Source organism: Phoca vitulina, unplaced genomic scaffold (assembly GCF_004348235.1).
Source record: "Phoca vitulina isolate PV1807 unplaced genomic scaffold, GSC_HSeal_1.0 scaffold7, whole genome shotgun sequence".
Taxonomy (NCBI): Eukaryota; Metazoa; Chordata; class Mammalia; order Carnivora; family Phocidae; genus Phoca; species Phoca vitulina.
This window is the reverse complement of record NW_022589710.1, coordinates 58,242,636-58,255,801: the sequence shown is the minus strand read 5'-3', so window position 1 is coordinate 58,255,801 and position 13,166 is coordinate 58,242,636. Positions and strand designations below refer to the sequence as shown.

Below are 13,166 nucleotides of genomic sequence, written 5' to 3'. Positions count from 1 at the left end.
TGGACAAAAATTATACCTTGCATTTGAAGATTGTCCTTTTACCAATATAAACTTTAGAATTGGTGACATAGGAGTTGAAGCTCAGCAACTGGACGGAAAACAAGTAAAGAAGAGTGATGACCTCATTATGTAGATTTTCAAATAGAATGTGTTATTTTGGTTTCTTCAGTTCAGCTCACTTGTTAATATTATCAAGGATATATTATTTGATTGGAAGGAACATTTCATCTCTTTTACATTTAGGATGCTCATATTTTGTAGTCCTGTTTTATGTAAAACCCATCCAGATGCAAATTCTATTCACCTTCAAGGCCCAGCTGTTAAGACCTTTCTTATCCCGACAGCTGGCCCTACCCTACACCCTACCTACCACCTTGCTACCCTCAAAAGGAAATCGTCTTCACCTTCTGCTTTAAACTCCTAATCTGTCATAAGTATCTTTCTTCTTTATACTTATTCATAGTTATGTGTATACACATAATCCAGTATGAGCAGGCACAACAAAGTATTCGACATCGTACTCGCGACAGCATAGCACAGCACAGTTTTGTACGTGTTGAATAGATGACTCCATTTTATGTAAGTGAATGGCTTTGTAGCGAACGGGCTTTCTATTATGTATGTTTTGTTTTACTCTCTAAATGCCTCCCGGTGCCCTGTGCAGGTCACGTGGAGCAGTAAGCCCCAGGGCTGGGAAGCAGGAGACCTGAGTTCCAGTCCCAGCTCCGCCACTTACCTGTCTTCCCACAAATCAGTGAGCCTCTGTGGCCTGCACTCTCCTCATCTCAGAAATGAGGCTGTTGTGTTATATGAGCTGGCAGGCTTCTTCTCGTTCCAGAACTCGCTGGTGGGGTTATCTATCATGGAGAGTGGCATGGCGGGCTTCTTTATTTTTTCTGTGTATCACAGATATTATTCAGAACCCAGCACCACATGAATACAGATGTGGTCTGTCAGTGTAACAAAGACTGCTCTCAGGAGGGAATTACTGGCTTTGACAGCCATCCAACCCTGGGTTTAGTTTTTGAGATGTCAGTATAACAAGTGTTATGGCCAACGTATCCAATTCCTCATCTACATATATGGTTGACTACGCTGTTCTTGCTGTAATAGCATGAGGGCTATTTTTCTTTTAATCCAACTATCACATAAGATACTGCTGCCACGGTTTCTTTCTTATGACCAAATGTTGCTAACCCTTTCAGTCATCCCCGAAGTTATTAATAGCCACACATCATGAATGTATTCATGCCATTTTCCTTTATAGAAAAAGGAATCAATTTCTTACATTTTTCTTTTGTTGTAGATAGCTAACTCCTGAGTAAAATAATCTTGGTAATATTGTCTGTTGTATTCATAAAATAAGAAAAGCTCGTACTTAACAAAATAAATTTACATTTTATATGAGATTTAAATTAACATTATTTTAAGATGTGGAAAAAAATAGGCTCAGAATTAGGAGTTACACTTAGGAGTTTTGGTTGTCCTCCTTACATAGATCCTAAAAATCAGAATCAAAAATTTCCAGTACTGTGTTTTTATCTCAGTGACATAATGACCCATAATGATTTTGCTAGCTCATGTCTAGCCACCTTGTCTACCTATCTCCTACCCAGTCATTCTCCTCCATCAGGCTACCTTGAATACATATACACTTGCCGTTTAAAGAGTATTCCAATGACCAACAGCATCAGCACCAGGGAGCTTATTAACAATGCCTAATCTCAGGCCCCCCTCTAAACGTATGGAGTCAAACGTGTTCTCTTTAATATGATCCCTGGATGGTAGATATGCACATTAAAGTTTGAAAATCACTAGCCTGCCCTTCTGGTTACATTTTGGATGAGGGAAATTAGCATTGCTTTTTTTTTTTTTTAGCATTACTTTTTAATTGTCCTTCTTGACTTTAATAGTTTTTCATTGCCTACCAGATAGCCCCTACGTTCCTTGGTCTGACAGGCAAGGCCCCTATACACAGAGAAACCTCATGTGCCTTTTTAGCATGTCTCTCAGCATTTCCCACGTCAGAAATTCTACTCCACCATTCTGAGCTGCCTGCCATATACTGATCCTGTCATTTCTAGCATTTTTGCTCATGCCAGGTTCATTGCCCTCTCTTCTCCAACTCCCCCATCCACAAAGCGAAGTGGCATTGAGCTTAGCTGAACTCTCCTTAGAGCTTAGCTGAACTCTCTTCTATGTAGCCTTCCCTGATCTCTCTAGCCCAGAAAATTTCTTTCCTCTTCCTTAGAACTCCTGTAGCACTTGCCACATTAAGGCATCTAATAATAGTAAGCACGAGAACACTGGCAACTAACATTTACTGAGTATTTACTGTGTACCAGGCACTGTGTTGAATGAATCCTCACAGGATCCTCATGGGTTAGGCCCTGTCTATCCACATTTTACAGAGGATGAAAAAGTTTGGAGAGGTCACAGGATTTGCTCAAGGTCCCTGGCTGGTGAGTAATGGGTCCAAGACTCAAACTCAGGCAGGTTGACTCCCAAGCTCATGCTCTTAATCACTGTTCTGTTCCCTTCTCACTTCTTTTAGCAGTATAAGCATCCTGAGGGCAGGAACCATTCCTTTTATCCCCACAATACCGAGTGTGAACGTGAGGAAGCAAGGCACATTCGCTCTGCCCCGAAATGTTCTTGGGAAACCGGTTGCGTAATTAAATAGTTTTTCTCTGTTCCTATGAATTGGTTTGGTTTAGATTGTTATACTTGAGATTTCATTTGGTTATCTGTACTATATACAAAAGGGACTGTTTACAAAAATGTATGAAAGGAAGCTGATGTGGCATTTTATCACACGACACTGTAGCGGGCATCCCAGGTCAGGTGGTTTTGATAGGAACCCACGTGTTACGCATCTTGCCTTTGGCCTTTGGAATTATATCAGAATTCCTTGCCAGTCTGTGACCTAGAGCAGGCTTTTGCCACCTTTCTGCAATGCGTCTGCCTACTTCCCAAAACACACATACCACAAAAATGTCCCTCTCCCACCAAGTGTAATGTCTGAGAGATCCGTGAACTCTGTGTCCACCTTCTTGGATCCCATTGCTTAGATCCCCTGCCGCCTGCTTTGATCCTCTGACTGCCTATCCCAGAATGGGACCACATTCTCCATTCAGGCAGAAACTGCTGTCTACTTGACCAAAGTGTTTGGACTACCTGAATCCATCTTCTGTACATTTCCCCAGCCCTGGTCCTGTGTAATTCCAGAAGGCTTTCCTTTCCTTGCTCAGGTTTGGGATAGCTGTCACTCAAGTCACGTCATACCGTTATTGCCATCCAGGAGAACTTTATCTCTTCTATCTTTGATTTCCTATTTCAGGGATAGCAAATTGTTGGCATGAGTGCCATCAGCATCTCCTCCTGTACCCATGGCCTGCATGCCTCTGAGGGGCCTCAGAAGTCTCGGCATCACACCCCAAGCCAGTTCTTTAGCATTGTCACACATGATCAGGTCGACTTGCTCTCTGTCATCATTGTACCAAACCTTTCCCTCTATTCTGCACTGCAGGTGAGCTTGCCTTCTGCTTCACGGATGGGGTCCTGGCCTCTTCCCGGGTTTTCTTTACTGCCTCCTCCTCACCCCCAGTTCTTAATTTTCTTTCAATTCTAGTTGTAAGGAACAGGATCTCTTTTTTTTCTAATTCCTCTCCTTTGTTTACATCTCATCCCCTCCCTGTTTTCTAATGTAAGACCTTTCTCCATCAGCCATTTCCTCTCCTGTTTATAACTTAAACCACTGTCTACAGACATACTCTAATCCCCCAGCCTAGAAAGCTGCTCCCCTGACCTAAGTCCCTCCAGGTAGCCCCCCATTCTTTTTCTCAGGTTTCATTCTTGTCCCCTTTTCTGGGTGTTGAGCACCCCACCAGGGAACCCTGTCCTTGATGCTCACTGCCCCCCCCCCCCCCCAGCTTTCCCGGCACTGTATCATTCCACTGCCAGTGAGGGCAGCTCCCATTCATGAAGCACCTGCTAGTGTAATCTTACTGAATCTGTGCAGTGATCCTACACATCAGCTGTTACTGATACCCATTCTACAGGTAAAGCTGAGCTCTTTTATCGCTAATTTCAAGCCACAGTGGACCTAATTCTCAATTATTTTATCCTTTGGTTAAAGAAGAAAACGGACATAGGAAATCAACAAACAATAAAAATATTTTATTTGATGACAGTCACATTGCTGGTACTTGTTAATAATGGTCATGTGTCTTTCTTATACTTCAAAATTGTATCTTTTGATTTAAGAATACCACTGCCTAATAATGGTAGAGTAGACTGAATTTACAGTTAAAATAAAACATCTGAACACATTTAGCATTAAGTATCATTCCACCTGTGTGCAAACAAAAAAGTTACAAAATGCATTTCTCAACCCAAGTCAATATTATTTTTAAGGTTTCTTGTAATCCATTCATGACTTCAAAGAGAAACCTCTGCCTTGGAGATGGCATATCCGAGGATCAACCCAAGGAGAGGAGAGGGCAGTAGAAGAGGCACACTCTTACTCCCTTTTTGCAGAAACCTAATTGTGTTTGATGGAGAGAGTGTTCAATGCATATATGAATGAACGAATGAATGAATGAGTAAACAAAAGCAAAGGAATAGAATGAAGTTGATTAAAGTATGCATCTTCAAATTATGTGTTAAATTGGGTAGAGCATCTGCTGGTCCTTAATTTTATCTGGAACTATCACAGATTGTCTTCCTTACAGGGCTTTCAAGTGCAGATTTAGATGAAAAGGGCTTAAAAAATATGAACTTGACCACACATTCATATAGAGATTTAAACTGCTATCATCAGAAAATTATTACAGGAGTTTTAAACTCTTATCAGAAAGCTTTTAATGGAACTCTGCCATCAGAGTCCAATTCATTTAATTGAATGGAACCTTCTTTTTCTTTCTCTCTTGTACATTGCCTAGTAGAGTAGTAGAAAAGTTTCTGCAGTGACCAAATTTGTTACAATGTTGGTGCCATTCATTCTGTAGGTTACAAGTTGGTCATGACAATAAGTGGCTGGATATTCTTTTCATGGACAACTTATATTCACAAATTGGTTGTTTGGGGGAAATCATCAGACTTAGTTCTTCAGGCATATTTCTTTTCACTGATTCATTGTACAGAGATCAGATCTGAACTGTCAGGGCCCAGTTGTGCTGTGTATATATACCAGCACCCATTGCTGGATGGGGTTCAGTTAAACAGGAAGGAAAGATAAATGGTGGAATATATTTATTTGTCAGATGGCTGCATCCATCTGTGAGTCAGGAATCTTGGTGGAAAACTCCAAAGTTTTTAAAAGTGAAATTACCTCCTCAATCATTTTTATTCCCAATTAAATTAATGTTTGATATAAACACTATAGGTTAGTGTAGTATTCAGTACCATTTAGTTTCCTCTCTATTTTAGTTTCTAATTTTCATTGTAGTTCTTAGTCTTTGTTTTTTGAGGGCGAGCTTATGGTATAATAAATCAAATTAGTTTTAGTGGGTAGATTTAGTTTTCTCTAATGACTTACTACCCAAAATATACGTTCTTCTTATGTGAACAAGCCAAAGTGGATTACTATTTATTTGACTGACAAGGAAAGGCATTTCTAATTTTATTTAGTAGCTGAAGTAAATTCCTTTACCACAAATTAAATGTGAAATAAATGTATGATCCTCTCTTAATGAATAAAGCAGGTTGAGAGCCAAACAAACTTGTAGTAGATCTCTTTAACCAGTTGGTGGTGCTAAAAACTCTAATAAAGAAACTAATTGGAAAGAGGAGGTTAAGCTGGAGCCTTCCTTAATAAGTGTTATTAGGTTTTGAAAAATTAGTATCAAAAATATATGCCCAAATTATTACATCTTCCCAGTTTAAGAACCAAACCAAATCCCTTTGCTAGGCAGCAAAATACATTTCTAGTAAACTCCTGTAAAGATGTCATTGACTCTCATAGTGTTCACATATTGGAAATTACATGGTTGTGTGACATCTGGCTCCATCCTGGAAATAGCCTTTAGCCTGTGTTGAAGTATGGGTGATAATGTATGCTGGAGTGGTATACCTGGTTCTATTTATGATCTGAATTTAGATTTAAGAAATACTGATTACTACTATTTTTTTTTAAATTTATTTATTTGACCGAGAGATAGAGAGTACAAGCGGGTGGAGCGGCAGGCAGAGGGAGAAGGAGAAGCAGGCTCCCTGCTGAGCAGAGAGCCCGACGCAGGGCTCGATCCGAGGACCCTGGGATCATGACCTGAGCCGAAGGCAGACGCTTAACCAACTGAGCCACCCAGGCGCCCCTATTTTTTTTTTTAAGATTTTATTAAGAGAGAGAGTGTGTGAGTGGCATGGGGGGGAGTGGGGGGGAGAAGCAGAGGGAGAGGGACAAGCAGACTCTGCACTGAGCACGGAGCCTGACCCGGGGTTTGATCCCAGGACCCTGAGATCATGACCTAAGCCGAAGCCAAGAGTCAGATGCTTAACTAGCTGAGCCACCCAGGCGCCCCTGATTAGTACTATTTTTTACTAATAGTGTGCTTTTTAGGGCTAGGTTTGTTTGTTTAACTCTTTTTAACCCCCTGTTTTTTTAGCGCCAAAGAAGTCTAGTAGAGCAATAATCTGTTGCCCGAATGTGTCCTGAGATGCATGAGAAGCACAGAGAGGCCTTGGGATCAGGGAGAGCAGGTTTTGAATTTTGCTACACATTTCATAACCATCACCCTGTAGTCACTTACATAAATTCTTTACAACTCAGCTTTCCCAACTTGTAAAACAGGGATAATAACCTCTTTTCCCCAGAGTTGGCATAAGCATTAAATGAGACAATGAGTGCCACTTGCGTGTTGTTTCCCTGCTCTGCCCTCATTGGAGGCAGAGGCTGGGACTCAACCCTTTGGAGCCCCTGCTCTGCCGCCGGACTTAGCCAGGCCTGAGGATGGGAGGTCCTCTTTGTGTCTGGTAATACTTCAGGCTCCACTGGTGAGAAGGTAATTCTAGATTGTGAAGCTCCACAGGTATTTTGTAGACTCACAGACTTACAGAAGAGACATTCAGATAGTTTACCTGGCTTTCAGGTATTTGCCTCTCTACCCTGGTGATATTTGTCTGCTGGTCGAAATCTGCCTAAACACTGAAGACTGGGGAAGGCAATACAAGATTGCTAAAAGATGTAGCAAAGGTGTTCCTCGGGGTTGGTTTATCCACTCATTTATTTGTTTCACAAACTCTTACTGAGCATTACTGTTCCAAAGAAGAACCCCAGAAGAGCCTCAAACCTTCACGGAGAGCTGCAGACTCCAAGGAGCAGGGTGCTTCCTGCTTGGCAGGAATTTATCCATGTAACAGGAAGATTATGGAAATTTAAGTGTTCTTTATAATGTTATAAAAATCAGGTATAAGGTTGTGCATTTTTTAAAACTTTTTAAGACTCTGATAATGAAATTTTTACATTTTCCACAGAGTGTTCTGTATTTAGAAGATTGACACAGGTTGGCAGAGGCTCCACTGTGATGGTAAAATCATAAAACAGTGTTAATAGTATGGCTAGTCTGGTAAGATACGTATTTTTTAGGAATGGCACAGCTAACATGTTTGGTTAGATCTCATTGATTTGGAACCTTGAGATTCAGAGATTACAGAATCGTGGCCTCCGATGGTGGTAGAGACTTCAGAAATCACATACACCATTTCTCTCCTAGCTAAAAAAATGGAGGTCAATGAACTTAATAGCTTCCCCAAGGTTACACAGATCTGGATCAAAACTCAGGTCTCCTGACTCCCAATTCAACGCCAGCGCATTATTTTTCTGCCCTAACTTCTACAACGAGGACCCATTTTCAATATAAATAAAAACAAATGTGTCGGGGGCGCCTGGGTGGCTCAGTTGGTTAAGCAACTGCCTTCGGCTCAGGTCATGATCCCGGAGTCCTGGGACCGAGTCCCACATCGGGCTCCTGGCTCAGCGGGGAGCCTGCTTCTCCCTCTAACCCTCTCCCTTCTCATGCTCTTTCTCTCTCCCTCGCTGTCTAATAAATAAATTAAATCTTTAAAAAAAACAAAAACAAAAACAAATGTGTCTTTGTTCAGCCTCCCTAAACTTTCATACTAAACCCAGAGCATCGTTTCTGCCCAATTATCAGAGTGAAAACTTTGTATCCAAGACAGTTACTGAAGATGCTCCCACATACGGTTCGGAGCAGAGCTAAGGGGAGGGACAGGGAGGCACGCAGCTCGCACACGAGTGCCTGTGTCTGTTACCCCTACTGAAGCAGGCAGGGTTTTCATTCCCCCCACTGCCTCGCCCGCCTCGCCTGCCTCTCGTCTCTTGCTAGATGAATGACATCCTATGCCGCAGGTGTATTAGTAATTTCGGAGTTTGTTCCCCACTAAAAATGACCTCATTGTTTTATGCTTCTTTTCCATACTTATACAGTAACAGGAAAATAAACCAGCTCTGAGTACAGCCCACAGCAGAAATCTTGTGCTCTTTATGCAAGTTTGATTTATAGACGTGTACTGCAGAGCGGAGTGACTATGAAACATTCATCTTCCCATTGCTAGTTGCCATGGAAATCAAGTACACAGAGCAGTGTCATTCCAGTCCTGGTGATGCCTGCAGTAGTTTATCCCTTTGTTGTTCTTGTTTCTTAAGCAACTGCCTCGCATTCTTTCATCATTACAATTAATCATGCACACAAGTTTTTATCTTTCATCTCAAATAGAAAGTACTAAAAATGTATGACAAAAATAGGGAGAATTTAAATATTCTTGTGGCTTTAAATATGCATTTGCGATTTTCCCCCTCAGTCCCATTGGAAAATAGGTCATGTAGGAAAAAAAAGCACATATTAATGTACAGAAATTTCAATCAAGAGAGCAATAGAGAAATCTGAGCAAAAAAGCAATGCTACAGTCAGGAAATCTTAAGGAGCTTCAGACTCTCAGGCCTCCCAGTGCTTGGCACTAAATAAGTCTGCATTTTGGGTAATGCCAACCAAAAACTGCCCCTGAGCTATATATTATCAACTCTCCTTTTGTTTTGTTTGGTTATGTTTTGTTAGTCTCCTTACAGATTTGAATAACCTGAATATTTGCTGGATAGATTACAGTAGATTTTAAAGAGTAGGGAGGCTTCTTTCTTTAAAGACTAATAAAGTTCAAGATTTTTTTTTTTTACAGAGTAAGTAAAAAGAATTCTGCTTAGTCTTCATTATCTGCCTTCTTTTATTGCATTTCTGGCCAAGTCTGTTGGTTAAGAGAGCATATTTGGAATAACTGCTCCTTTGCTTATTGGCTGGGAGGCCATTGAGAAATAGCTCAGTTTACCTTGGTTCCTTTATCTATAAAGTGAGCAGCTATCAAATTGGGATAATAAGGGGTTGTGGAGAGGGTTAATTCATGCAAAGCGCCTAGCTCTGTGCCTGGCACAATATGAAAGCTCAGGCAGAGGGACTGTGGTAGTGGTGGTAATGGTTGTTACTCCTAGGATGACTGCTGACTACACCAGGCCAGAGCTGAGCTCCAACCCAGGGAGTGAGACTTCCTTGATCTACCTTGATTTCAGCCCCAAAGTCCAGGACTCTGTCTTTAGGGTCCAAGGTCACAGGTGATTGCCAGCGCCTTCACTTGGGCTGCATGGGCTCGCTTCATCTCAACACTTCGGATCCTACGATTTGGGCTGAGAAATATTGACAGTGCCCCTTTCATCTACTAATTGGGAAGAGAAGGCCATCCTCAAAGTTGCAAATTTCTATGACCCGAATTGTTTCTGGCCAAGGGCTATGTTGGGGTGCGTGGGGGGGAGTGGGCTACCTGCTCCTGTCTTGCTAGGGGAAGGGTCTAGTGTTTGTCTGCAGAGCCCGAAATACTGTCTGATCTGCGCCTCTCCACCCCAGGGCTCCCATGTTGCTCTGCGGTGGCTTCGGCCCTCCTTCAGACCTTCTGGAATTGAAGTTTTCCGAACTGGTGGCAGACGCATTCTTTGTTGAAATTCACTCTCCTTGGCAGTCCTCCGGGGCACACGGCAATGCCTATTTATTTGATTTAGCTCTTGTTTGGTTAGCCTTGTATTTGGTCTGTTTTGCTTTGTGCAGTTCTTTTTCTCTTCAAATTTTCATGTTTCGATTCCTTGGACCTCATTTCTATTTAGTTTGCTAGCTGGCTTCATAACATTGTTAAAAGTTGTTTGCTTGAAGCAATCACTAAATGAGTAGCCTTAGATTAATTTGTCTTTTTCTCCCCCAAGCCCGATCCATAGCATGTGAAGTAGGTGCACTTTTGTTAATGACTAAAACAAAATAGACTTTATGGTTTCCCCTTTGCCACATCCTAATACTACGCCATAGTGTCCCCAGTTCTCCTTATTTAGCTCTTGGTTGTTTCCTGTCCCCCAGTCGGTAGACTTATGTCAATTCTAAAGAAGAGACTGTACTTTAACTTTTCCAAATCCTTGTGTTCTTCCTTCCCGGGTGTTCTTCCTGCTTCTCTCCACAAGCTAAAAACTCTAAAAGTCAGAATCTCATGCCTTTCAAGTGAAGCTTTCAACACTCAAAGTGACATGGGTACTCAGTGGACACCTGTTTTGTTGTGACTGCATTGGGCACAGGAGTGTATAGCTTTCAAGTCAGTGACTAAAATTCTGACCCTCTGTGGATTCTTGGTAACGTTTTCAAATCCTCCCTAGATGCCCGATCAGATGTGTGGTCCTCACCTTATACTTAATGTGCACGTGCACTCCTGTCTTCACCTTGCCCCAAGTCCCTTTAGGAGGTGTCTCTGCTCTGTGCACTTTTGTCCTCAGGTTTATATCTTTTTCTGTTTTGGAAATAAGTGTTAGCATCTTCTGCATTGCAGACACTGAGAATATATGAAAGTAAACAAGACAAACATTGCCCTGCCCTCCAGGAACTTATAGTCCAGTTGGGAAGATAGGTAGTTAGTATCCAAGATGGTTAATCCTGAAAGATAACTGCAAAGCACTGTGGGAATATACAGGATGCTTAATGGAGGCTGGGGAGCGGGCATGAGGCTGACTTCAGAGAAAGCGATAGCCAGTGTGAGACCTGACGGATGGAAATAGGCAGGCAAAGAGAGAGAGTGTGTCTCACGTGGAGTGCATCTGCAGAGGTCAGAGTCCATTGCTTTGCCCACCAGCTTGGATCCCCTAGGACTCGGAGGCCAGCTTGGATCTAACCTGAGCTCCTTTGACTCCTGAAACCCATTGCAGTTCACACACTTGGCCCTTCCTGCCCAGCCAGACCAGATCAGACTTAACCTGAGAGAATTCCTCTAGCCCCATGTTTCACTAGCAGCTGAGTATCCCAAATATTCTACACTGATTCCCATTGCACTGCCATATAGGACAATATATGTAGGAAGAGGGATTGAAATAAGATGAACTGAACTAGCCAGTTGGCTTTGAGAAAGTTGCTTAACTTCTCTCTGCCTCAGTCAGCTCATCTGTAAAATATGGATATTAGAGAACCTACATCACAGAGTCGTTTGGGGGATTACATGAATGAATACATATGAGAACACTATGCCTGGCCCCTGATAGGCACTCACTGTTTATTACTGTTTGTTTTTTTTTTAATTTGAGAGAGAGAGAGAGTGAGAGAGAGCATGAGAGGAGAGAGGGTCAGAGGGAGAAGCAGGCTCCCTGCTGAGCAGGGAGCCAGATGTGGGACTCGATCCAGGGACTCCGGGATCATGACCCAAGCTGAAGGCAGTCGCTTAACCAACTGAGCCACCCAGGCGCCCTGTTTATTAATGTTTTAATGGAGGTGTCTAGACTATCCTAGAGAGAGAGACAGGAGAACATAAAAGGTTTTTGACTTCAGGAATAATTTGCCAAAGCCAAATGAGTATTAATCTTGAAAGGTCTACTCCTCCTCTTCACTATGGATAATGGAGAGATGACAGGAACACCACACCCTGCCAAGTCAGGCGTACTGACCAAGTTGGCTTCGTTTCAAATCTGAGATTTTATTCTGTATTGACTTTGTTCCAGGGATTCTCTAAGTTTTCATGAAATTATCTTTGCATTTCATAAAATGTGCTTTAGTCCAAAAGGCAGTCATGATGTTTGCCTCAACTTTATAGTTTGAGCCTCCCAGGACCAGCCTTTCCTCCTTCATGACAGTGATAATAACAGCTACTAGTTGATCAGTCAGTAGATGACAACTCTCTCTCTCGATTTATTCCACAAACGCTAGCTGAGTGAGTGCCATGTGCAAGGCACTAAGAAGGGTACCTTCAGGGCTACAAGAGCAAATCAGACAGGGACAGTCTTTCATGGAGTGACTGTAAGATAAGGCAGAAGATGGTACCTACTATAGAAACATAAAGAGGTGAGGGGATTTGATTCCAGCCAGGGCAATCCTGAAGTTTATTTAGCAACTGAGTTAGGATTTGAAAAACTCTGGGAGGAAAGGCATCTGGAGAGAAAGAAAGCACAGAGTGGGAGTGGATGAAGGAGAAGAGTAGGGGATGGAGCAAGAAAAGAGGGTCAGGGGGTGCCTGGGTGGCTCAGTCGTTAAGCGTCTGCCTTCAGCTCGGGTCGTGATCCCAGGGTCCCGGGATCAAGCCCCGCATCGGGCTCCCTGCTCCGTGGGAAGCCTGCTTCTCTCTCTCCCACTCCCCCTGCTTGGGTTCCCTCTCTCGCTGAGTCTCTCTCTGTCAAATAAATAAATAAAATCTTTAAAAAAAAAAAAAAGAAAGAAAAGGGAGTCAGTGGTCAGGAGGGAGTGGTAACAATAGTGAGCACACAGGGGGGTGCTTACAGCCTGCCAAGCCCTCTTCCAAATGCTTTGCTTGTCTTGAATTCCTTTGATCCTCACAACAGCCCTGTGAGGTGGTGACTATTGTTACCCCCATTTTACAGATGAGGAAACTAAAGGGCAGAGCAGCTGAGTGACTTGGCAAAGATCACATGAACTGATAGAAATTGGCTCTGCCCCAGACAGTCTGACCCCAGGTTGGAAGCACAAATAAGCACTTCCATCATGCAAGGGAGAACCTTTATCTTTCCCTTTTATAACTCTCCCCATGTGCACCCTTGAAAGGGATTTTGAATCTCTTTATCAATCAGGTCTACGACAGTTTACAGATTTTGAAGGAATCATTTCATTTAAGGGCCCTTTCCAGTTCAATTT

The 13,166-nt window shown here is 42.5% G+C and overlaps 1 protein-coding gene across 4 annotated transcripts in view; it reads left to right on the top strand.

The window, feature by feature from the left end:
* The window catches only part of EFCAB11 (EF-hand calcium binding domain 11), a 141,012-nt gene that overhangs the window by 26,917 nt on the left and 100,929 nt on the right, over window positions 1–13,166 (top strand). The window lies entirely within an intron of this gene.